This window comes from Ailuropoda melanoleuca, chromosome 17 (assembly GCF_002007445.2).
Source record: "Ailuropoda melanoleuca isolate Jingjing chromosome 17, ASM200744v2, whole genome shotgun sequence".
NCBI classification, from domain to species: domain Eukaryota; kingdom Metazoa; phylum Chordata; class Mammalia; order Carnivora; family Ursidae; genus Ailuropoda; species Ailuropoda melanoleuca.
Window position 1 is genome coordinate 28,376,496 of NC_048234.1, and position 25,401 is coordinate 28,401,896.

Sequence of the window (25,401 nt, forward strand, 5' to 3'; positions counted from 1 at the left end):
TAACTAATGTCAATATTTTATTCAGATTTCCTTAGTTTTTGCCTGATGTTCTTTTTCTGTTCCAAGATTCCATCCAGGATATCACGTAATGTTTAGTTTCCTCAGGCTGCTCTAATTATGAGAGTTTCTTAGACTTTTGTTTTGTTACTTTGACAGTTTTTGTCAAATACTTTGAAGAGTATTTGTCAAGTATATTATAAAATGCCTTTCATTGGGCTTGTGTGATGTTTTTCCAATGGCTACACAGTGTTTACAAATTTGGGGAGGAAGACCACGGATGTAAATTGTCATTCTCATCACATCATATCAAGGGTACATGCTATTAACATGACTTGATCTCTGATGACATTAGTCTTTATTTCCTGGGAGAGGGAGTTTTTGCAGTTTTTTTTTTTTTTCCCAATGAAACACACATTCCTTCTGTCTTTCCATGATGTGCTCTTCAACAGAAAGTTACTGTAGGCATTTCACACACAAGGGGTGGGATTTATCCTTTACTTCCTTGAAGGGGCAATAGCTACACAATTAATTTGTGATTCTTCTGCATTGGAAACTTGGCTACTCTCTCTCGTGCATTTATTTGTCCAATCACTTATTTATATTGGTCTAGCTCATGTATATTTATTTTATGCTTTGGGTTAAAATCCAGTGCTACCATATTTATTTTATTCTCAAATTTTTCCAGTTTGGGTCCACTGAGAGCAATTTTAGTTGGTTCCTGTATCCCTTCCACATACCCCTGNACTGTAGGCATTTCACACACAAGGGGTGGGATTTATCCTTTACTTCCTTGAAGGGGCAATAGCTACACAATTAATTTGTGATTCTTCTGCATTGGAAACTTGGCTACTCTCTCTCGTGCATTTATTTGTCCAATCACTTATTTATATTGGTCTAGCTCATGTATATTTATTTTATGCTTTGGGTTAAAATCCAGTGCTACCATATTTATTTTATTGCTCAAATTTTTCCAGTTTGGGTCCACTGAGAGCAATTTTAGTTGGTTCCTGTATCCCTTCCACATACCCCTGACTGTTGTTGTTGTGGTTTTTTGAGTACTGTCTGCTTTTTGGCAGGACAAAATGCTCAATGACTCACCTTGCATATTCCCTGCCTCAGCTCTGGAATCAACCACTCATCTATCTCATCACTCAGTCCAGTCATAGAGATTTCTTCCTAAGTTTCTTTGTAGAGATCTTCAAGTTTTAAATTTTATATATAGGCATTTGATTCACTTTTTTAAAGATTTATTTATTTACCTTTTGATCAAAAGTGAGAAAGAGAGTACAAGCAGGGGCAGGAGCAGAGGGAGAGAATCTTTCAAGCNATCTTCAAGTTTTAAATTTTATATATAGGCATTTGATTCACTTTTTTAAAGATTTATTTCTTTACCTTTTGATCAAAAGTGAGAAAGAGAGTACAAGCAGGGGCAGGAGCAGAGGGAGAGAATCTTTCAAGCAGACTCCCTGCTGATCAAGGAGCCCAACATGGGCACTTGATCCCACAACCCATGAGATCATGACCCCCATGAAAACCAATAGTCGGACACTCAACCCACTGAGCCACTGAGGTACCCTGCATTTGATTCATTTTTAAATAATATTTGTACAAGATCTGAGGTATGTGTCTAGGACCATTTTTTTTTTTTTTAAACGAGGTCCAACTGTTCCAGCACCAGCTGTTGAAGACCATCCTTTCTTCACTGAATTGCCTTTGCATCTTGGTCGGAGAGCAGTTGACTATATTTGTATAGGTATAAGCCTGAGCATTCTATAATTTTAAACAGTGTGTTTATTATTTCATCAACATCATACTGTATTTACTACAATTCACTGAAATCAATTACAATCCAATTGTACTGAACGTACAGATAAATTTGGGAAGAACTGAAAACAACAATATTGAGTCTTCCAGTACATGGATAGAGAATACATGTCCATTGATTTAGATCTTTGATTGCTTTCATCAGTGATTTGCAACCTTTCACATACAGATACAGTACATAGTTATTACATACTTAAGTTTTGGGGTTTTTTTTGGGAAGGACAGTGCTAGTTTAAATGGTACTTTTTTGTAGATTTCCAATTCCAAATGTTCACTGCTGGCATAGGAAAGCAATTGACTTTTGTTAACCTTGTATCCTGCAACCTTCCAATACGTGTTTATTAATTGAGTTTGGTAGTTCTTTTTTTGTAGAACTTTTAGGGGTTTTGTTTACAGAAAATCATGTCATCAACAATTTTCTTTCTTCCTTCTAATGTTTATGCCTTTTGTTTATTTTTTCTTGCCTTATTGCAATAACTAAAATTTCAGTAAAATTTTAAGAGAGTGATAAGAGTATAAACTTATTTATACTTTATACTTACTTAGCTAGAGGAAAGTCAGGTCTAAGCTCTAGCTCTAGGTTTTTCTCTATATACTGTTTATCAGCTTAAAAATAGAAGTTCCCTTCTATTCCTAGTTTTTTGAGATCTTTTATCATAAGCGGGAACTGACTTTTGTCAAATGCTTTTTGTGCATCTGTTGATGTAATTAGACTATTTTTCCTATTCACTCTGTTAACGTGATTAACTACTGTGATTCATTTATAAATGTTGAAGCAGCCTGCATACCTGGATGAATGCCATTTGGTGGTGATGTATTTATCTTTTAATTTCTTACATTGCTGGATTTGTTATCATTTTGTCAAGGAATTTTGCCTCTACGGTCATTAAAGATATCCATTTGTACTTTCCTTTTCTTTTAATATCTTTACTTTGTTTTGGTATTACTGTAATGATTACCTAATAAAATGTGTCCGAAAATGTTCTCCTTTTTTTTTATATTCTGGAAGATATTCTGAAGAATTGGTATTATTTCTTCTTTAAATGTTTGGTAGAATTCACCAAATTGGGCCCTATGGTTTTTTTGTTTTGTTTTGATTTTTTTAAATTTTTACACTACTAAGTAAATGTCTTAATAGATAGGGCTGTCTAATTAATCTATTTTGTTTTGAGTGAGTTTTGGTAGTTTGTTTCTTTCAAAGAATGGTCCAGGCCACTGAAGTTATCAAATCTGGCATGGAGTTGTTCATAGTACTACTGTCTTATTATCCTTTTAATGTCCATGGGGTTAGTAGTGATTATGCTCTTTCAAATCTGATATTGGCAATTTGTATTTCCTCTTTTTTTTATCCCTGGCTAGCCTGCCTAGATATTTATCAATTTTATTAATCTTTAAAAAAAAACACAAATAAACAAAACACACTAGCTTTTGGTTTCATTCATTTTGGCTGTTGTTCCTGGTTTTTAATTTCTTTGATTTCTTCCCTAATAATGTTATTTCCCTTCTTCTGCTTGCTCTAGGTTTAATTTGAACTTCTTCCTCCAGTTTCCTGAGATAAAAGCTTAGATTATTAATTTTAAAGTAATATTCCTCAGAGAGTCTCCATCTTGCAGCTCTTTCATCTGTAATCCTGTTAGATTACTGGAGGTTCGTCACTGTTGTGGTAGTGTATGGAGGAGGGCGAGTACTCCATCATTCTGTCACTATGTTAAAATCTATGTGACCCTGTGTCTTGGGGTGTGTCTTTAACAAATGTCTGTCTCTCTTTTCCAGAGGTGTGACTTTTTCTTTAACACTCTTTGTTAGTTTCTCTCTCCTGGCTTCAATGTTCCTTATCTATTTTATTGAAGTTCTGTCTTTATTATTATTATTATTATTAATTATTATTATTATTATTATTTTCCTTAGATGAGACAAGAAAGCTAGAGGAGAGACCAAATTCCCTTCCTCTAACTGGGAAAAGTGTTCAGAATTGTCTTCTCATGAATTCTTCTCCCTTAAATTCAGGGATTTGTTAGGGAGAAGATTCTGGATGGGTTTCAAGATGACTGTTCTCTTCATCTCCCCACTAGCACCATCAGAGAATCTTTCTAAAATTCCAGCCAAGAGAACTTGGTGGGTTCCTAGAGTAAAATCCTGAACAATTGTGAGGGCCCTGAAATGACTGTAGTCCCCAAGAGTTTCTCACTTTCAAGGAAGTCTGCATTTAACCTCCAGCAGCTTTTCAACATTACCATTTAAATATTCTTACCAGTTTAAGGATTCCCACAGATTCTTCTCCAGGTAAACACATCTCTGGAGCTATATCTTCCTGAATGTGACTGTCCCTCTAAATTTTAGGATCAGCTTGCCCTGTAACATCTGTTCAATGATGGGTCAAAAACAATTACTGATTTTTAATTTGTCTGGCTTTTTTATTATAAGGATGGGAGTGACTACTTCTCATCTGTTTGCATATTATGCTGAAACCCAAAGTCCCGAGAAGTAATTAGATAATTATTCTACAACTCACACCATGGTAGATCAAATTGACAAAATAGAGAATTCCTTAAACGGTGGAATTAATGTTATTCTAATTGTCATGCTTTTAAATATATTTTCTGAAAAATTAGAAGAAAATTTGTTTTCGAATATTTATTGAATATTTACAAAAGTTGGTCACTTAAAAATATGAGACCATAAAGTAAGCTCTTAAACAATTTCAAAGCTAAAAAGATACATATTTTATTCATAAAGATATTATTAAACTACATCTTAATAGCAAAAGGAGAAAGGAACAAAAGGAGAAAATAATAAATTTGGGCAGTATTTTTTAAAAAATCCTGAAGCAGACTCCCTATTGAGCACAGAGCCCCATGAAGGGCTGGATCCCAGGTCCCTGAGATCATGACTGGAACCAAAATCAAGAGGTGGGCTGCTTAACCAACTGAGTCCCCCAGGTGCCCCTGGCACTATTTGTTAACCTTATCATACCTAGCACTAGTACCAAGCTGTATTATTTTACTTTTATAATTTAATACTTGTCTACTAAATGTTAATATTTAGTAGAGTACTGTATGACTAGCAAATTATTCTCTTTTTAAAAAAGGATTTATTTGATTTAAGAGAGAGAAAGAGAGAGAGGAAGGGGAGAGGAAGGAGAGGGAGAGAATCTCCAGCAGACTCCCTGCTGAGCGCGGAGCCCTGACACTGAGCTCGATCTCAAGACCCTGAGATCATGACCTGAGCCAAAAATCAAAAGTATGACGTTTAACCAACTGAACCACTCAGGCTTCCCTCTATCTATGTTGTCTTTTCACCAGTTCCCTCCCTTTTGGTTTGTGAGAGATAGATGCTTGAAAGAAGTAACAAGCTGAAATTCATTCTGAAAAATCTATTCTTTATAATAGAATTTTTTTACTTACATTATTTTTTTGTTTTCTACTTTTTCTGGGAAAACTGGATTTGTATAAATATTTTTTATGAGGCTGTTTTGGATTTCTCCAGCTTTGGTGTCTCATATTTGATATTTTAACTCTTAGTTTATACCCTGAGACAATTTCATGAAGAGCGCAATTGCTGAAAATCAACTGGATCAATGGGATGTATGATATGATTTTTAATTTTTTATGATAAATATTTATATCTTACATCCTTCTGCCTCACATCTTGAAAATCTGAGACAACAGAGTAAAGGTGAAATGATTATTGGAATGATTCAAAACTGAGTTTATAAACCAGCAGGAAATAAGTTAGGGACAGTATAGCACTTCTGCTGAAGGAGTGTCTAAATGTCAGCATTTTGTAGTCTCAAAAATAAATCAATTATTTTAAATAAAGTCTTTCTTTTCAAAAGAAGCTAAAGGGAATAAAAAGAATTTTTCACTCATTTGAGAAAGAAATGAGTCCACGGGGGAACTTTGCATGGGGACTCTGTGGAGGATAAAGAGACAACCAGAGCCCAAAGCAGGCTTCGTAAACTTATTTAAAATATTTCTTTTTGCATTTTTTTTCTTTTAAAGCTTTCAAGTTTTAATCATTACCATATGGGATTTAGAAAGAAATTGTTAAAAATAATTGCTCACAATAATCATAAGTAGTCTGAATTAAATTAGAGCAGAGAGTGAGAGATGAGGCAGTGAGTATAAATTTGCTTTTAAAGACAAATGCTTAATGGAAGGGCACATTTAATATTGTATATGAAATTATTTATTACTGGCAAGAAATCCTAAGCATTTCAAGTTCAAATGAATAACATTAGTATTTGGATACTCGTGGATTATCATTCATGGATTTATTATTATTTTTTTAATGCCATTAGTCAATTCATAACATATTGATATTTCCTCAACTGTAGCACCTCTGGGAGGAAAAATTCTCAAAAGTTTTATGTAAATAGTGTTATATTGTTCTCACAAGAATAGTTAGTGTATTTTTTAGAGGAAAAGTAAAGGACCTTAAGAGACCAAAAAGCTTGCTTGCATAGACCTGGGGGCGGGGCAAGAAAAAAAAAAGGAGGAAAAAAATGGAAGAAAAAAGAAAGACAAGAAAAAAATGAAAAATGCATGCTGAAAGAAGTGCAAATTTACATACCTCAATTAGAAACCATTTTTTTTGCATCCCAATTTGGTAAAAAAAAAATCAAAAAGTTGTGGGGAAATGAACCTTTTCATACACTGCTAGCAAAAGTTCAAAATGGTGCAAACTCTACAGAGAGAAAGTTAATATTGCATAACAAAATCACAATCCCTTTGATCCTGCAACCCCACTTCTAGGAATTTATCCTAAAGTTACACCTTTCCAAATATGAAAAACATATGCACATAATTATTCACTAACATTATTTTCAATAGCAAAATATTGAAAGCAACCAAAGTATGGACTTTCTCTGCAGTCTAGCTGAATCAATTATACAAAATCCATAAAATGAAGCATCAGGCAACTTTAAGAAATATGAAGACTATATCAATCAACATGGAAAGAATTTTGGGCTCTCTTAAGTTAAAAAAAAAACACGGAAGAAAAGAAAGGCAAGGTACAAAGGAATGTACATTATATCCTACCTTTTGTGGATGTGAGAAAAAGGAATATATTCACCAAATAAATAAATAAATAAACATAAGTCTTGAGCTCCACTTAGTAAGCTTGGTAGTATTGTGTTTTAATTATGAAACTATGTTATGTAAATTGTGGATTAGAGCAAAAAAGCAAATATTGTGAGGTTACTGGGAAAGTATGAAAAATGAAGATATAGACACAGAATAGAAAATGAAGACAAACAGAAGAATCCAATGTTGTTGAATCTGATCTGAAAGAATTAGTATGAACTTGTGGTTTATAGTACAGTAATGAACTTACAGTTTGTTAGTGAACTTACAGATTTATATATGGACACACATACACACAGACACACACACACATTTTCTTGCCCTGTGCCCTGAAACTACATAAAAAAAATGACATTCCGAAAGCAAAGAGCACATCTAACTCCCATTATGAAATTACATTTCTCTCTGGAAAGAAGTCATGTCTTATGTAAAAATGAAAAGGGAAATTTCCTATCTAGGACAAGAAACGTTCAGAGGGAGCCTAGAATACCTTCCTGGCCAGAAAGCAAAAACGCAAAAAAAAAAAAAAGAAAGAAAGAAAAAAGAAAGAAAGAACACCTCCACAACAAAACAAACAAAAAACCCATTGTTTTAAGGAAGAATGCCAGCTAATAAAAATAAGGGATATTATAAAAATAGAATACCATCATTTTGTTACTTCCAGCAAAATGATGAATGCTGGCAGGATCAACAATGGGTTTGAAAGCCATTGGTGAAAGGCTATCAGGGAAGGACTAAGTCAGAAGATATGATTTTAAAATGGAGAGGTCTGGCTGTCATTATCTCAATCAAGTGGTCAAACACAGCCTTAACCAATGATGGGATGGCCTCACTTGTGTCTCCTGAGGGGCGAGCACCATCCATGTTGCATGAAGTTGCCAAAATTTTATCCTGAGGAAGCAGTCAGAAGAACTCAGGGCAATCTGAGTAGACCACTCAAATAAATAAATGAAATGAAGAAATGAGGGGAAGCAACTTAAGATAATAGTAGGCAAATGTACCATGTGAAGCCTGCCTGTTTGGTCCCCAAATTGAAACCACCACCACGACTATCTATAAAGGACATCTTGAGAAAATTGGGGACATTTGAGTTTTGATCTGTATGTTGTTGACTGTATTGAATGAATGTTGATTTTTCTTAGGCAGCAGTGATGTGGTCTTATAAGATAATGTCCTTATTTTAGGAAGAGGCATGCTTAAGTGTTTAGATGTGAAAGGTTATGATGCCTCACGCTACTATTGTGTCTTGGCCAAAAATGAGAGAGAGAGGAAGGGAAGGGAACGGAACTGGAAAAGGAGTAGGGGGTTGGGGAGGGCAAGGAAAGGGAGGGGAAAGAAGAAAGAAGGGAAGATGGGAGCAGCTCTGACAAGATTTTAAAAAGGGATGAATCTCTTTAAAGAGTGCGTTGGGTTTTACTGTGCTATTCTTACAAATATTCTGTAGATTTGAACTATTTCAAAATAAAATAAAATATAATAAATGTATAGGAAAGAAAAAAATAACTGATGCATATAAACAGCCTTTAACTTCCTAGTTTCTTTAGTCTTACAACATACAGAGTCAAAAAGGATAATGTGGGTGCTGTGTTATTATCATTTATAAATACGATTTCAAATTTGGCTCATTAAGACCACCATTGAAATGAAAGACAAAATATAAGAAAATATTAAGAACAATAAAAATTATATTTAAGTCAGGAAGGTGTAGAGGCAGGGGAGAATATAAGATATTAAGTATTAAGGTAAATATATTAAATGGATCAAATATGCACCTTTTAAGGTAACAAAGAATGCAGATTATTCAGTTCCTCTGAATTGCATCATTCTTGTGTTAAAGTTATTGTTATAATAATGAGATTTTTAATCATCATTAATAACTTGATTTAGAAATTTGAGACCAGAAAAAAAATTGGGATTTATTTTAACAAATGTTTCTGGAAAATCTGGAAATCTGGAAAATCTCTTACATGCAAAACAGAAATTCACGTTACAAATGGAATGACTTGATATATCAAAGAACTACTGTTCTTTATGTATTATTTTTAATAATGTGTTTCAAAATGGAAAGTGAATGAATACTCAATATTTTGTACTCTGCTTGTTAAAAAACAAAAAGGTGTCTGCATAATTTATATTTAGTGAACCTAAAAATGGATTAATAGTATTTTAAAGTAGAATTATTACAAAAAAGATGGATACGTTTGGTTGGCTTATTTTCCAAAATACAATCACTTCCAAACAACAGCAACTTTCACCAATATATGCAAGCAATGAACCAAAACAAACAACCAAATCTGGTGCTTGTTAGAAGAGTGTGTATGACACCGAGAATGCCAACTTCAGAGTCAAGCTTTTTTACATTCAGATCCTAGATCTCTTGCTCATTATCTGTATGATCACATGAAATTTACATAAAGTCTCTAAGCCCCAGTTCTCTGTTCGGTGAGAAGGAGTAATACTTGTAAATTTCTTATCCTAGTGCTTGTCATGTAAGAAGCACTCCATAAATGTTCTATTACTAGTGCTAACCTTGCTAAAAAGCAATCTTTAATTGTTACATTCAAAATATAAAGAGTTTTGGGGCGCCTGGGTGGCACAGCGGTTAAGCGTCTGCCTTCGGCTCAGGGCGTGATCCCGGCGTTATGGGATCGAGCCCCACATCAGGCTCCTCCGCTATGAGCCTGCTTCTTCCTCTCCTGCTCCCTCTGCTTGTGTTCCCTCTCTTGCTGGCTGTCTCTATCTCTGTCAAATAAATAAATAAAATCTTTAAAAATATACATATAAAGAGTTTAAAAGGAGGTGATAAAAAACCAGTCATTGCATGAATTCCTTTACATAATAACTATTAACAATCACTTATAAAAGTGACATTATCTACTTATAAAAGTAAACATTTCCTAAAGCACAGAGGTCTCAAGGCATCAACGAAACGTTCTCCAGGTTTTTCTGTTATGATTGCCAAAGAAGACAAAGGGCAAAAGATGAGAAGTTGAAACTGTGTAACATGTGTGGCCATTTTAACTACAGACAGAAAGCTTACAGTGGGCTCCACACTGGCCAGTAGTGAGGAGCCTGACCTGCTAATGACCATTCCTCATAGTAGGAGGAGAAGAAAACATCTAACAGCTTCTTATGTTCCATGAAGAAATTACAGGCTCTTTCATTAGATTGCTATTACTTGTTTATTTTACAATAGTGAACATGCAAAAAGAAAAAAAAAACAAGCTTTTGTTAGAATGATTTAGTGTTCACAGCTCTTAAATTAATTCAATAATATAATTTTGTATATATTTAATAATCTTAGAGAACCATCTGTCCTCTTACATTTAGACTGTTTCCATTTGTGTAGAAAAACAACTAGGAATAAGTACATGTTGAGCTATCTTAATGGATTCTTCCATCTCTGCTACAATAGGCAAGAATGTATCTTCTATGACCATGCACCTTTTTACTAATTTTTCAGACTTCCTACATAGAAAGGGGCAATCTGCTATCACAGAATTGGTCTCCAGGTTAATTGAGTTAAACTTTACAATATCTTTGACCACATATTGCTCATTTTCCCCATCGGATCCAATGGAACCAATGATATGATCCCAAGAGCTGCTGTGGAAAGAACATTGAGCTGGCTTCCTGTGGGATCTCTTGTCTTTCACACTGGTGTAGACTCACATCTACCACAAAATAATCATATTTATGCAACCTCAATTTTTTTTTAGTATGTCAATATTTCTGAAATCAGCTAATATATTATATCAAACGAACTTGCTAGTCATTTTTTTTCCCAAAAGGCTCTCATTCAATATATGAGACATCATGCAATTCATGCTTCCTTTGTATCAAGGAACTATAGCATGTAGCTTTTGATTTCTATGATCCCTAGTTAAATAATCTTGTCATCAAAGAAACTACATAAATGCAATTGCTCCCTAGCTTTGAGAATTTCTTGGTTTTCATCTTTTAGCCAACACCCAAGGTACCCTTCTGAATAATTCCTAGATTGCTCCCTACCGTAAGTTGCTGAAGCTATTGCCTCATGGACCTACGTTCCTGGATAGGTGAGGCTTGATGATTGACTAAAAGCAGGTAACTCTACACTGGCCTTCAGTCACTGAGGAGACTGGGCATGATGATTTGTTCCCAAATTCTTTACACTGAAATGTTTCCAATGAAACCAATCATATGCACTCTTTCCTTCCAGTTGAAGGGAGAGCTCCATGGAAGCACTCAGCATGTATCAAAAAAGAAGGCAATTAGTAAAAGGCATGATGGAAGGAAGAGAAGAGAGAGAGAAATGAGACAAATAAGGTAAAACAGAGCCAGAAAGAACCTGAGCCTGCCACTTAGAACAACAGAAGCCTGCTTCTGAGGCAGGCAACAGCTAGTATGAGTGCTGGACCATTAGTCTGCTGTTGGGCTTACTAGAGTGACATGTGTCCTGAATGACATTCCAAGTCTCTGTGATTCTTAACTGGAGGTGATTGTGCAGAGTCTGAATGACGCTCTTGCTTCTCATGAAGCTCTCTGAAAAAAACTCTTCCTTGGCTTGATTGTTTATCTCTCAGCTAAGGTCCTATTACCTGAGCTGTCTAGTTATGACTCTAGAGGAAGAAAAGTTTGAGTAAATAGTATTATTAACATATATAACTCAACTGGGTTAAGGTGGGAAATACCAATGTGTGCCCAAGAGTTTTTACTCATTCTTCGAATCCCTAAATGAAGAGTTCTATTATTGTGACATATTCCGGCTGGAGCCCACAACAGGACACTGGCCTGACTCCATCAACACTTTTTACCAGTATCTTCGTGGCCTGTAACTGACAACAGGATTATAAAGTTTTGATTTTCCCTCAGGCTATGTAACCAGATGCCATTGTCTGAGAATTTCAGGTTGAGTTTCTAACGGAGAAAAATAGGAGATAAGTGTCTCTACATTTTAAAGAGAGTTGCTGCATCAGTCAGTGTTCTGCAGGAAAGAATTTTTTTATTCTCTAAAAATTTGGAGGAGAAAGAAATTTAAGAGTTTTCACAGACTTCACAGCTATCATAATGGCTGAGAGAATAATATGCAAGAAGGCTGCTATTGGCTTTCGGGAAATCTGGAAGGGCCAGGATTGTAGGGAAAATACCATCAAAGCTTCCATTTGCCTACAGCACCAATACGAGAAGGATGCCCCGAAGGTGCTGGAAAAGCTGTCTGCCACCTGCCAAGACCCACACACCTACTCATGGCTCTCCAGAGAACAATAGCTATGTTTCTCCTTCAGTTTTCCTAACCTCCTGTGAGTATCTGTGATTGGCAGAGTCAAACCCACACTGTGCTGGCAAAGGATTCTGGGAATATGGTTCCCAGACTTCTTCCTTTAAAACTCGAGGGCAATGGGCAGATACTGAATTGGCAGCAAACAGTCTGCACAGCAGCTAAGGAGTGTCCAGACTTCAGAGCTTAAGAGCCTTAACAGGGCTTTTCAGAAGTAGATACGATGGTCCTGAACTCAACACCTCATCAGTTATCCTGCGCCTATAGAAAAGCTAATTAAAGGCTTAGAGGGAAAATGCTTTTTCGCTTCCTTTTCAAGTAGAGGAGAAAGATAAGTGTTTCTCCCCCTCTCCCTCCATTCCCTCCACTGCATTCACCTGAAGAGGTATTGGTAGAGGTGGAAGTAACTGCTTGAACATCTCATACCCTGGTTCAATGCTTGCCAAACAGCTGAATCTGCCAGCCTGCACTGGGTCTGCCATTTGAGCTGAAGAGGTTGAAGTCAGAGAATTTATTAAGAAAAAAAAATGGTATGTTTGGTCCTCCTCCTTAACCCTGGACTTTGGGGCCATGTGCCTGCTTCCCACCAGAGTTCTGAAGGCAGAATGTTGGTTGGAACACTGAGCAAGAGCAGAGAGATTTGGGAGATAGTAACAAGAAAACTTGTACAACTACAATGGATGGGGCAAAAATGAGTGACTCTCCCGCTGGTTATACTGGGGTTCCTGGAAGTGAACCAGGCTGTGAGCCATCCTGACAAAATGCTGTCAGGTCTGTGGGTACAAAGTAATAGATAGACCCCAGGGAATCAAAGCTGAGGGTGTTCCAAGTAGATCAGGCAGAGAGTGCACTGCTCCCAGCAGGGATGTGGGACTCAGGAGAAAATCTCAGGTGGTCATTTAAGACTGTTCTATACAGACGGGACCTGAGGTCAAATGATAAATACATCGTGGCACCCTTTTTTTCCCATCCCTCCTCTCTAGTCTCGATATATCTAAGAAAGGCAAACACAGAGAGGGAAGAGAGGCAGAATGAGGAAGAAAAATAACGTTAAATACAGACCTTCACCCCTTCCCAAACACAGAGAGGGAAGAGAGGCAGAATGAGGAAGAAAAATAATGTTAAATACAGACCTTCACCCCTTCCCCATATGGGTCTCTTTACCACATACCACACCTAAGTTGGGTCAAGGGGGCAAGGGAGTTGAAATGAATGTGAATTCAAACCTAAATTTAAAAATACTAGGTCTTTAATGTTTAAACTGCATCTAAATTATAAAAATGAAAGTATTCCCATAACTGAAAGAATCCTGGAAACAATGGGATATGCTTAAGAAGTAATTAAAGAGAGAGTGGGGGATAATTGGGAAAGTATATTTGAAGAAGAAAAATAAAAACAGTTCTTCTTTACTCCCTATTGCATTCTGTGTCTTCAATATTCCCTTAATGTCCATATCGCAAAAATACCTACTCTTGCTCTTTCAAACATTTCTCTAACTTTCTTCTCTAAGACTCCTGATTCTCTATATTAGCCCACATTTACTGAGGTAAGTTTGCACACAATAATACTCCCATTTCAGGTGAATTTTCATTATCATATACAATCATACAACTACCACCACAATCAAGCTGTAGAACATTTCCAGCACCCTAAAATTTTTCATCATGACTCTCCGCAGTTTATTGCCTCACCTGACCCCATCCCTACATAATCTCTGATCTGCTTTCTGTCACCTTTTCTAGAAGGTCATATACATGGAATTATCAAGTATGTAGTATCTTATATTTAACTGCTTTCACTCAGCAAAATATTTTTCAGATTCAGCTGTGTTGATGCACGTGCCAATATTTTGAATCTCTTTATTGCTGGGCATAAACATACCACAATCTGTTTATCCATTCACCAATTAATGAACACCTGGACTTTTTCTAGGGTTGAATTATTAAGAATACAGCTGGTATGAATGTTCATGTACACAGCTTTATATGGACGTATATTTTCATTTCTCTTGGGTGAGATTGTTGGGTCATACTGCTAGGGTATGTCCTCATTTGTCATGAAATCTAACACTATCAGTTACAGTAGAAAGCACCTACTACTAAAAATGTGAACAAATAATTACACAAAATGACCCCCTTACTTGTCTGGAAGTACTATTTTGTGATTTTTTTTTTTCAAACTTCTCAAAGGGCAACAATTACTTAACCTATAGATGCAGTAAAGTGGCTCCTTATTGTGGTGACTGCAGTTACCACATTTGTCCTAATAAGAATAACTTAGCTGGGGATGCTTGAGTGACTAAGTCAGTTAAGCATCTCCCTTCAGCTCAGGTCATAATCCCAGGGGTCTGGGAAGGAGCTCCCTGCTCAGTGGGGAGTTTGCTTCCCCTCCCTGGCTCATGCATGCCCTCTCTCTCTCAAATAAATAAAACCTTTAAAAAAAAAAAGGATAACTTAGCTGATAACAGGAATTTATAATTGATTAAATGACCTCAGCATACCAGGTTATATGTTTGTTTTTAGTGAAATGATCTACATCTGTTCAATTTTTTTAAGCGTACGATAGGAACCGGGTATCATAGAAGTTTGTAGGCATCATGAAAACTTGTGGGATTCTGGAAGGGTCTCAAAGGGTAGTACTGGCCATTGTAACTTTGCTACAGGATGCCTAGGCTGATGGACATCCAGACTGGAAATGGGATACTCCTAACTTCCTTTGAAGAAGAATGTTTTGAATTCCTCACACCATTTTTGAGAACTCCTACATACATCATCTTAAATTTTCTCAAACCTGCAAAATATAGACAGCTAATCCATTTTAAATAAGCAGAAGTATGAAGTAGCTGAAATGAAAGACCTAATAAATTGCACAGCTCTCCCTCTGCCTGATTTCTGCATTGATTGAGAATGATAAATGTTCAAACAGGCAAATGGGGCTCCAAGTAGCACCTTTATCACTGATCATGCAAACTGTAAACACATGGCTTAAGAATTGTTATCTATATAGATTTGCTAATAGTATATCCCTGAAATAAACATATCTACCCTCAAACCAAACCAAACCAAACAAAACAAAAAAGACATAGTCCTTTCCTTGTAAGAATGCAGCTTTTTTACTGCTAGGCTTTCCAAAAGGTCTAGAGCAGGTCAAAGCTCAGGCTTCAAGCTACACCAATCAGATCATTCACATCTCCCCCTGGAGAAGTGCAAAGAGGCAGAGAACAACAAGAAGAGCTAGTTTCTACAGGAAAATATGAAGCTAGGAAAAAGTGGATTTCCCATCCTCAATTTTTCCAGCTGTATATTCTTTGCAGTTTTTAAGTCGGTGGTTAACCGAACTGTGACCATCACCGTTTTGGGGAGGAAATCAGCAATCTATTAATGCAGTCCTGTGACTAGTTTATCAGACTGTTCTTATAATCCCAACCACAGTTTCTGTGTATACTCTTGGGCCAACTGTTGAATAAGTTTGATTTTGCTGTTAGAAGTCTTGAAAATAGGTCAAAAGATCACTTTAATTAAATTAACTACTCAGCTACTGTACCCCAGGCTGAACTTCCATTCCCTAATCTATTTCCAATTTCAGATTAAGTCTATCTATGCTGTTCAACACATTTTATGAGGTCTATTTATTTACTATTTTACCAAATATGAGCTGGGAGCCCATGGCAGGCACTATTACAGCCCAAGGCATCAACCAGTAAAGGAAACACCATTCCTGCTTTCATGAAATGTATATGGTATAGCAGAAAAATAAAAATATACCTATAAAGACAAAAATGTATAATATATCAGGTTATGATTCGTGGAACAAAAAGAGGGGGGCAAGAGAGAGGGGAAGGTAGCAAAGTTACTTAAGATAAATTACTCAAGAAAGAGCTCTTTGAGGAAGCGACATTTCGGTAGAGGATTGAAGGAAGGGAGACCACTTTGTGGGCACCAGGAAATAGAGAGTACAAAGGAGCAGAGGGAATGGCTGGAGTGGAGTAACAAGAAGATGAGGCTGAAGAGGGGAGAGAAGGCAGATCACACAGCCTTGTAGCCCCGGCGAGGATGGCAGCTGTTACTTTGAGTGAAGGCGAAGTGGGAAGCTACTGGAAAGTGTGAGGATATAAATGTAAGACATTTTAAATGAATCATACTCAATTTGGTGTGGAAATGAGACTGTAAGAGGCAATTACAGGAACAGTCGGGGCTGTGGGATTTGGTGGCTTGGATCATGGTAGTCATAGTGAGAGTGATGAGAAGTGGTGAAATTTCTGGATATACTTTGAAGATAAGCGAACAGAATATGTAACTTTCTGCCATGGAAGAAGAAAGAAAGCAGAGAATTAAAAAGACTTGGGTTAAGCAATGGAGAGAACGGAGCCTCCATTTTCCATGATGGGGCCATACTGCAAGAGGAGCAGGCTGGTTGACAGAGCTGGTGGGGTGGAAATCCGAAGCTTACTTTCAGATATTAGCATTTGATATATCGAGTGGATACCCAACTGATTATTTTGAGCGGGTAATTAGATATACAAGACTAGAGTTCAGCAGAGGAATCACAGAATTCACCAAAGAAATGGCATTGAAAGTGTGTACCTAGATGGGATCATTTAAGCAATGAATGAAGCCAGAAAATACTAGAACCAATTACAGAGCCCTGGGATGCTTGATCATGAAGAGAAAACTGACAAAGAAAGGTCAGCAAAGAAGACTGAGAAGGAATCCCTCAGTTCCCTGTCCGGTTCAGATCTCACCACCCAGCCCAGTGAACCAGCTGACGTGCAGAGGAGCTAGAAAAGAATGCTGAAAAATTCAGGAGTCAGACATATTGAAATAAAAATATCTGAGAGAGTTGGGGAATGTTGCTGAAGTATGTGCAAAGGATGAACTGCTTGGTATCAACCCATAGTTAGCACTGAAAACGCACCAAAGACTTTGGAGGCAAACTCGTCACCATTCACCTTACTGCAAAATTAAGAACAGGCCAGCACATACAATACTCTCTGAAAGCAATAAATTCCAAAGAAGAAAAGGTAAAAGCAGCCACCTATTCCCCAAATTCACAAATTAGACAATTTGTTGTCATTCTCTAATGCAGAGGTGCCAGATCACTGGTGGGGGCAGTGACTCTGACCACAAGAGAACACTCAGCAATGCGAGGAAGGGTTTTGGTTGTCACAACGGGGTAGAGGTGCTACTGGCATCTAGTATGTAGAGTCTAGGGCCACTGCCAACTACCCCATAAAGCACAGGACAGCTTCTGCCCTCCACCACAAAAAATTACCTGGCTCCAAATGTCGGTAGTGTCGTGGCTGAGAAACTTTACCCTAATGGGAATGGTTAGGTTTAGTTACGTATTATGTTGTGATTTAAATTTCTTTTTTTTCCAACTCAGATTTATTTTTTATTGTAAAATATAAATAACATAAGATCTAACCACTTTAACCATTGTTGAGTGTACAGTTCAGTGGCATTAAATACATTCACGTTGCAACTGTGTGATCGTGTTGACACAACGTAGCCAGAGTAGGCAAACTCAGTCAGCCCAGTTTTGAAAATACATTTATTTCAGGAAGTACTACAGGAATCATTTCATGTAGAGGGGATATAATAAAGGAAGTTAGTTGCAGCCCTTTTGGGGAGCTAAAAAAAACAGCAAAAAAAAATGAAGGTAACCCACATAAATGAGCTATAGCAAGAAGCTACAAAATTTAGGGCTGGGGCAACAAAAGGGAAGAGAAATCTAGGAGCTTAGAGGAAAGGGTCTCATGGGACTGGGACTCAGACCTCCCTGACAGGGCCGCCATTGATACCTCTGGGGGAGCTCAGATAAAGCAGAAGCTGCTGGAAGCTGGAGGCCAACCCAATGCTGCTGTGGCAGCAACTTTAACAACTATAGGACCATCAAGAAAACAGGATCAGGGAGAACTTTTCATCTTCCTTTCATCCCTGCCTGATAATTTCTTCTAGCGCCTCCTATTGGCAGAAGTTAAAAAAGAAAGATGCCTTTCTGGGGGAAGGTAGTTTGTAGCATTCTAGCCACAGCATTCCTAAGGAACGGGTACGCAGCTGAAGCACTGGAGGTACATAACAGCACAGTATGCGTAAACCCCAACGGGGACGTGATACTCATCCTGATTCGCATCCGCCGTATTTCACCTATGAATTTACCCATGACTTTCTCAAATTGCCCCCAACTATCTGCCACCACACACTATGCTGGGAATGTTGCCCTAACATGGAACTAGCTACTCGATCATAGTGGTCATGAACATGCATTTTACTGAGTAGTTCTAGATTAATCCTTAGATTGTTTGAGCCTCTCTAAAATCATACCATCCATCTATAAAGTTGAATCTTCACATTGGCATTTCTTTAATAGAAATATCTTTGTGGTTTTATTTGGTTTCTCAGCAGAACATTTGAAAAAAAAATTAGAACAATTATTTGACTCTACTGAGACCTAAAATTGATTGATCTTACAAACTTCTCTGTGTTCCAACTCCCCTCCTCCAAATCTCTGGCTCTCATTTTAACCTAGAAAATATGACATGTTCTTCATCATCGTAGTCACTCCACTGGATCCGCTTACCCAGCTGCTCTTGCTTTGTATTCCTCCTGCAGGTTACATCCAAATCTGTCTACTGCATTTCTGTACCCAGACAGCTGAATACAGTGCAGAAAGCACACAACCATGCTTCCCACTTTCACTTTGGGTGTTCAGAATGATTTGATATTTATCTAGCTGTGTTCGAGTGAGGAGACAGGCTTAGGGTCACCCTACTCCTCTGCCATCTTACCTCCCGCCCTGCCAGCCTCACCTTAAATTTTAGTCATTAACTCAAGTGGCCTGGCTAACAAAATACATGCAGAGAAAACTCACAGAACAAAATAAATTAAAATTGCTAATAATACACTAAACTGCACAATCTCCTCATGATTAAAGACAAGCAAATTAAAATTACAAGATACCATTGTTATCAAATTGGCAAAACACAATGATATTTGATGATATTGGTGTGGGAAACAAGCATACTCTTACACTTTTTATTTATTCACTTGATAACACATATTTACTGAGTTTCCTCCACATGCCAAGCACATTTCTAGGCAATGAGAAAATAGCAGGAACCAAGATAGATGTCTCTGGCTCAAGAAGTTGATATTTTAGCAGGGAGAAAGAAAACAAACACATAATGATATGTCACATACTGATAAAAAGAAATACATCAGAGTGAAAGGATAGGTAGTGATTGATAGAACAGTTATTTTCTCATAAGGTGGTCAGCACATACCTCTATAAAACAGAAGCCCAAATTAAGTGAGAGAGCAAGTTATAAAAAAATTTGGGTCAGAGTGTCCCAGGCCGATAGGACAGCCAGTGCAAATGTCCTGAGGCAGGGGTATTTTTGGCCTATTGTCAAGAGTGTGGTTATAGCAAAATGAATAGGAAGGATAGTATTTGATGGGATTAGAGAGGTAGGAAACTGCCAGGTCATGAAGGGCATGATAATGAACTTCTATTTAATTCAGATTCCTTTAAGATTTACAGTATCTCTCTCAAAAGGAGTATACAAGGGTACAAACTTCTTGAAAGGTCATTTGGTAATATTCATCAGAATTAAAAGGGCACAGGTTCTCTGATCCAACAATTCCAGTTATGACCATTTATTATCAGAAATATTCTCACAAGTGTGAATGGTTTATGAAAAAAAATGTATTTCAATAATATGAGTAATAATTATAATAATAAAAATAAAAATAAACTAAGTGTTTAGTTGTAGGTAGGTGACCATACAATTTATCATGTGAATTGGGAAAATTCTGAGAATGAATGAAAGAGTTGTTAACAATGATGCGTAAACCAGAATTGGCCATATAAAACAGAAACATTCCCTATCAATGGGAAATTGATTCAAGGAATTATACTGTATCTAAACAGTAGAGTACTATATAGCTATAAAAAAGATCTTTGTAACTAACTATGATTTATCCATCTTCACAGAGTGCCTTCATAAAATTCCAATTGGAAACAGACACATAATTTCTAGTTATATGTAAATAAGTCATGGGGATATAATGTACAGCATAGGGAATATAGGCAATAACATTTAATAACTTTGAACGGTGACAAATGATAACTAGACTTAGCATGGGGATCATTTTGTAATATATAAAAATTTAAATCTTTATGATGACACCTGAAACTAATAAAATATCACATGTTAATTTTTTTAAATGTAGAAGAGACATTAGAGAGATAAAGAGAAAGAAATACACATACAAATAGGCTTTTGCAAGTTCTGAAAAGATAAGAAATTCAGTAAGTTTTGGAAAATGAGATATAAGGAAGAATGGGAGAATTTTAATTTTTAAAACATTATTCTGAATTTTTGGAATTTTTGGCCTTAAGTGCACCAAATACAAAGCTACAACAATTCTATTCTTTGTATGTTCTCAACTGTATTAAGAAGAGCCCACTGAATGGCTTATCATTTTTTTTTGTTTGTTTGTTTGCTTGTTCCCCTTATTTCAATTTACTATAGCTACTGGTTTCCTTTCTCCTCTGCTAAAAACATGTGTTCTCATTTTGATTCTTCCATTTCAGGTCAATCAAATAACATTTTAAAAACACAGTAGAAGCTCTCTTAACCAATAGCCACTTCAGTGACTTGAATGATCCCAGTTTCCCATTTTTTTAGTGCCACTGGATCTTACTGCGAGGAGGCAAGTAAGCAAGTTTCTAATACACCTGCATATTTCTACTCCTACTAACAGGGTTGCATGGTCACCAAACTTCAGTTGTATTTTTAACTACCTTGTTTAAGTTAGTGGCATTTGTCCTAGTAATTATTTAATTTAATTAAGTATTACCTAAAAAAAAAAAAAAACACATGATGTGGATGTGTGTTTGTGTGGGTGACTATCAATGCAGCATGCTTTTAGAAATAAAGTAGAAAATAATTGAAAAAAGGAAACAGTACGGCAAATCGGGTGGGTACAAGAACTGTGAAATGAAACTCTGACGGAGAATGTAAAGCATTTTTAATTTTCCACTCAGATTGCTCCAGAATATTTAAAAATTTTTACTTTATTTAAAGAAATCAAATTTGGAAATGATAAACACTGCCTTTGTAAGTGTAGTGTGGTTTCCGTGAACAAAATTAAATTTCAGTAGAAAAGGCCTTGACCCCACTTCAAAGAAAGGTTGGCAAGTAAAAATACACTCTATTTTTAAGTTAAAATACAGAGTTTGAAGTGGCTATGTATTTACTTATGATTTTCCTTTTTAGCTGACTTTTCCAATTAACATCCCCAACACAAATTTCCCCATTTATTATTTTTTGTGCTTTATTTCTCTGACTCAACTATTTCTTTTTCATTTCTGAAAAATTCCCTGAACTTGCATAATTGCCTTTAATGAACATTTATCTGCTGATGAGTTAGAAAAAAACAAACAACAAACTATTTCCAGCCCTAACCTCAGCCTTAAGCTTCATGATTTCATGTTTGCACACCATGTCATTCATTCAAAGAGTGGCATTCAATCAGTTGTTCAAAAGATATTCATTGAATGCCTACTATATGCAAGGAACTCTGCTCTACACTTGTAAAACAGGGAGTGGAAATCTTCAAATGATTCAGGTTAGTGAAGAAGACTAATGAGTAACAGTTACAGTAGAAAGTACACATTGGGACAAGATGTCTGAGTATGAATTACTGGGGAGCATGCAAAGAGGGCTTTATTATTGATCTCTATACAAGCATCCCAAGCAGAACACATCCCGACCACATCCATTGTTCAAGGTCTTTTCTGCTTCAGTTGAAGTCCAAGTTAAGGGTGCCACAGTCAGCCAGCTGACCAAAGCAGAAAGCTATACATCCAACTGCAAACCATGTCCTATCAATTTTATCACTTAAAGATTATTTGATTCTCTTCACCCAACTTAAAATCCTTAATTCTGGTTATCATTTCTCTCCCTTGATTAATAAAATAGATTTACTTATCTTCTTCTGTTTTACTGAGGGCTAACTGACTAATAAAATTGTAAGATGTTTAAAGTGTACAATGTGATCATATGATATAGGTATACATTGTGAAAAAATTCCTCCTCTTAAATTAATTCACACATCCATTACCTCATATTTTTCTTTTTCTCCCTCTTTTTCTTTTTTTTATGAGAACATTTACATTCTACTCTCTTAGAAAATTTCAGTTATACAATACAATGCTATCAGCTACAGTCACCATGTTATACATCGATCTCCACACCTTATTCATCTTATAGCTGAAAGTTTGTAGCTTTTAACTGATCTCTATTTCTCTCACCATACCCCCAACTCCTGACAACCACTTTTCCACTTTCTGATTGGATGAGTTTGGCAGTCAAGTCTTATGTTCAAGTCTTTAATCAATTTCAAGTTGATTTTTGTGTATGGTTTTAGAAAGGCGTCCAGTTTCTCTTTCTCTCTTTCTCTTTCTTCCTGCCTTTGGTTGCCCAATTTTCCCAACGCCATTTAACAAAGAGACTGTCCTTTTCCCATTGTATATTCTTGGCCCCTTTGTTGAAAATGAATTGACCATATGTGCATGTGTTCATTTCTGAGTTCTCTATTCTGTTCTATTGATCTACATGTTTCTTTTTATGTCAATACCATACTTTTTTGACCACTATTGCTATGTAATATAGTTTGAAATCAGGAAGCATAATGTCTGTAGCTTTGTTTTGATTTCTCAAGATTGCTTTGGATATTCAGGGTCTTTTGGGGTACCACACAAATTTTAGAATTGTTTTTGTTTGTGTTTTGCTTTGGCGAAAAGCACCATTTGAATTTTGACAGGGATTGCATTAAATCTATAGATCATTTTGTGTAATCTGGACATTTCAAAAAAATAACTCTTCTGAGCTTCAAATACATTCTCCACTTTGGCACCCAGACTGCCTCTCCAAAAGGAAATTCTGGGTATGCCCCCCTTCTGTGTCCTCCTTCCATGATTCCCCCCTGCCTTCAGGATGAAGATCAGCTCATCTCTGATCACACCTTTACCTGTACTTTTTCTTTCTTGTAATTACATTAGAGTCTGATTGGGAATTAAATTTTGGAACTCTCTCACAGTGAGCCTGTTCTTTAAAAAAAAAAAAAAAAACATTCCAACTAGTTTTTCTCATAACTTCTGCCTCTCAACAAATAGCACTGCAGTTTCAATTTCCTCTGGACCCAATTGCAATGGATACATTGCAATTACAGATTTAGAAGCATGGCATGCCTTCATGGTTATGTAATTGAGTGATTATGTGGTCTAATTAGAGCTATCACCAACTTGGACTTGAGCCTTTGTTTCATATGGCTCCCTTCCCTGGAATCAGGATAACAGCTCCTGGAGGGTAGAACTTTGCAAAGAATGCTCAGGGCTTCTCTTAGACATAACATTCAGAGCAGGACAATTAATATTATGCTCCACTAACTGGTACTGAACAATTATAAAGTTCTATTTTTGTGTTATACTTAGAAAATGATGAAGTTCATACAATACCCATTTATTTATTCACTTACTGTATCTTCAATGTCTATCAGGCGAGAAGCACTATTCCGAGTGGTGGGATTCAAATACGAATAGAGTATAAACTCCACCTTAAATGGAAAGTGGAGAAAATATTGAAATAACTACTGTTTAGTACTTTCTGCTAATAAAGAGGATGATACATTATCTTATGCTCACATTTCTAACCCGAGATCTATACAGCAGTTAAAGAGGAAAATTTCATTTTTTTACTTAATCACTCATTAAAAAAGTCATTGAATTTGTACATTATACCAGGTGCTGTGTGAGGAACTACAGGAAAAGAGGTAAACAAAAAACAAAAATAAGAGGTGCTTGGGTGGCTCAGTCAGTTAAGCATCTGCCTTGGGCTCAGGTCATGATTTCAGGGTCCTGGGATTGAGCCCCACTTTGGGCTCCCTGCTCAGATGGGAAGCGGGGAGTCTGCTCCTCCCTCTCCCTCTGCCCCTCACTTACCCCTGCGTGCTCTCTCTCTCTCAAATAAATAAAATAAATCTTTATAAAAACCCAAAGGAAAAAAAAACACAAAATACCCCAATTCTTGCCTTCAAAGAATCAGTAGTCCAGTGGACATGGACGATGATGTTATTGAAACAGTCACTTAATTCAGTGAAAAATTCAGTTTAACTATGTTAAACAGCTTCATGTGGAGACTCGTGATGCTGTAAGAACACTTAACGATGGGATTTGACCTTATCAGGGTTGGCCAGGGAAGGCATGATTGAGGAAGTGATGATGGAGCTTAATTCCAAAGAGTGGGTTAAGATTTTCCTACACAGAAGGGAAAAGAAGGGTGTGTTCCTGGTAAAGGGAAAAGACTGCACTAAAGCCCCGTGGCAGGAAGCAACATAAAAACTCGAAAGTCCTAACAGAGCAATCCAGTCCTCCAGAGAAGGCAAGAGCGATGTAGGTACGCAGCAGGTTTGGAGGAACCGCTGAAGGGTTTTAAGCAGGGGCGGGAGCATCATGCGGAGCAGGTCTGAACAGAAGAGGAGGGAAGTGGGAGGGCTATAAACAGATGTGTTTTCGAAGGATAATAAGCTACCCTGTGGAGAACTGATTGGAAGGGACAGCAGTGACTGCGAGGAGACCTACAGGAGGCTTTTACAAGGATCCAGGTATGACGCGATGATGCCGTGGAACAAGATGGTACCAGGGCAGTTGAAGATAAGTTAAAATTACGAAGATAATGAAAATGTCAAATTGTTGCAACTTGTTGGTGGGTTAGTTATAGACAGTGAGGAAAAAGTACATGCCTTGTTTTCTGATTTGGTAACACGGAAAGAGGGTGTTACAGTTTCTGAGGTGGGAATACTCTACGTAAAAAAAAACAAAACAAAAACAAAAACAAAAAACCACCAAAAAACCTCTTTAATTATCTGTCAGATTCCTTTTCTCTTGTTGTTTTAAATGGCAAATGGCAAATAGGGTCAAACCTGGATTTGAAAATATTATACTCAATATTAATCTAATTTCATTCTTCTAATTGTTTTTATAAGAAATTAAATCAATATACTCTAAAACATCAGAAAGCACTTAATACACCACATTCACATGAAACGGTAGCAGGCAAGGAGCCTATCTTGGCTTGGCATCTGAGCAAGCCCACAGCCCCCATCAGCGATTTACTGGCTTGATATGATCCAAATATAAAATATCCAGAGGATCATGCCAGAGTTT